Here is a 2,741-nt window from a genome sequence, read left to right on the forward strand (position 1 = left end):
CAATAACAGCCACAAAACAGGAGACTTTCAGATGGAAAGACATCCTCCTCCTAGGGAGCAGAGACTCATGCTGGGGCTGTCTCCTCCATTAACCCTTAGAGTAACCACCTCCCTCACATGGTGTAACGTGAGTAGACAGGGGATGGAAGAACAAAAATTCTATGCCTGCTTACAAAACTTCAGTTTGAACAAATGTTTGCATGGTGTGATTTGAGCACTATCAAATGTGGAGCTCTAGAAGGACTAAGTCATTCTTTAATCACTTTCCTGATTTACCTCAACTCTGGGCATACTCTCCTTCAACAACCTTTGTTGTGATGCTGTCTCAGGCAGGAAGCATGTTTAGATGTACAAAAGGGTATTCTGGAAACCACATTAATATCAGATCCTTGGGCTTTCTGCTTCTATCTCACTTCTGCAGTTTTTATCTCTGTTCTTCACTGTTCTGTTATGTAATCTAAACATTTTTAGGAAGACAGAGGAAATGTGGGAGAAGGGCAAGGCCTCCCAGAGGCATGCTCAAGTGGGCTGGATTCTCTTCATTAACTTTTTTTTTAATAAAATTTTTTATAACCATCATGCTTCACTCACTTTTTTATAAGAGGTTTTGTGACCAACTATGACTACCTTGCTATGGCTGCCTATTGTGATCATGTTTTTATTTACAATGATGTGTGAGCAGGGTACAGATGTGGGAACAGGGCAGGGTACCTAACACCAAACACTTTAGAAAAAAGCCATGTGGAAGCCCATTACTGTAATAACGTTCTAAAATATATACAAAGACATTTGTGAATAGAGTTACTCTACAACAGAGTAGATAATGTCTCCTCCAGGCACATAGATTATCAAATTAAATGCCCAGTGTCTTTTGAAGATGTTTGCCACTGTGGTTCTGTAGGATCTCAACCCTCAAACACTGCAAGCCAATGCTCTTGAGCTCTTGATCACTTTCTAGAACTTGATGCCAAGACCCTATTGATGAAGATAGCACATACTTGAGTCATAGAGCATGGAGAAATCAAAGTGTTTTTTTTTTCTGACTTAGAATTCGGAAGGATCTCTCCCACTGTAATGGGGAAGGCATGGCTGCATGAGTGAAAGGCTGGCTGGTCACATTACGCTTTGGTGACCTTTGCAGTTTGCAAGCACAGAATAAACAAGAAGAAAGGCACTTCCAGCACTGACCTACTTCTGCCAGCAAGGCTCTACTTCCTGAATGTGCTGTAATCTTCCCATCCACCATTCCTACTGGGGACCAAGTGTTCAAATGCAGGAACCTCTGTGAGACACATCACATTAAAACTGCCATACTTCATCACAATAGTTTGATGGCTGAATGTCTCCCAGGAAAGGCTCCCATGTTGCTCCATTCTGGACGAAGGAGGCATAGTTAACATCAGTTTTCTTCTTAGCTTCAGTTCCCCACATCCCAGGAAGTTAAAAGACCAAATTTTGAGTTTGCAATAAATTTCTAGGGAATTCAGTCTTCCTTTTTTTTTGCCCTAGATGATTCTTTAAGGAAATAGGTAACCAAAGATGGAGAAGGAGAATAAAGGCAATGAAAGTTCCAGGAAATGTAAAGTGTGAACATAATGGGGCAAAGTCTTGAATTGCAATGGTGGGAGGGATACTAGGGAACCCCACCTTCCTAGAGGAGAAGGGAAGTGGAGGTGAAAAGTTAGTGGGATGTAAAGTGAATAAGTAAAAATAAAATAAAAGAAAAAGAAAATGCTGTGGGTAGAGTTTATTGTTCCCATTTCTTTCAGGATCCCAGGCCTACCATTCTCTGCATTATTCTTTGTACCCTTATGTGTAGTATGGCTGTAATTCGCCAATGGGCCTATAGTCATATTAGAGAGAAGCCTCTATTGAGAAATTATCTTGATTAGATTGATGTGTGGAGAGATTATTTTTATTAATACTTAATATAGAGAGGCCCACTACTGCAAGGGACACCATCCCCATGTAGGAGGTCCTGGACTATATAAGAAGTACAACTTGTAATCAGTGAGCCAGCCCCCAGAAGTCCCATGTGTTCTCTCCTCCACCTTCATGCTTTAATTGTGATTAAAATAATTTAGTGCTGTAATGAAGTCCTAAATATTTCCTGTATCTCATTGGGGTGGTAGCATGAGGGTTGGCTGGTGGGTGGAGGGTTGGTCCCTATTTAATAAAAGTTTATCAGCATTGAATGAAATATTGTGTGATCATTGGGCAACCAGAAAGCACCTTCTTTAGGGTCAGCATTCAGAAGCTATGGTATGGTATGGGGGATCAATGCTACATTTTAATCTGAGAGACAAACTTGGCAATGTGCAATAATCTCTCATATGATACTAAATCAGAAGGCATGAATGCTGCAAGGTGTAAGAGGTCATGGATAGAAGCTGATTTTTGTTACTTTTTGGTACAGTCAGAGACCCTTTGGAGGGGACATTTGTAAAGGCACAACCCCTGTTGCAGTGAAGACCCCAGGATATTGGAGATACTAGGACAATGTTATATCTGTCAAAGACAGTCACTTGGAACCACTGTGATCCCATGAGACAAGTTGAGTGGGTTGTAGATGGAAGACATGGACAAATGGGATTCCTTATCCTGTTTGAAATTAGATGAATATGCAATTGGGCATTGAGCTACAGAATTTGGGTCAGTAATGATAGATTATGAATTTTTTATGGAGGAAAGCAAACTTTTTTCTTTTTTGAATAGGAAATGTTTTACTTATTTTAATAGCC

This window comes from Mastomys coucha, unplaced genomic scaffold (assembly GCF_008632895.1).
Source record: "Mastomys coucha isolate ucsf_1 unplaced genomic scaffold, UCSF_Mcou_1 pScaffold21, whole genome shotgun sequence".
In the NCBI taxonomy this organism is placed as follows: domain Eukaryota; kingdom Metazoa; phylum Chordata; class Mammalia; order Rodentia; family Muridae; genus Mastomys; species Mastomys coucha.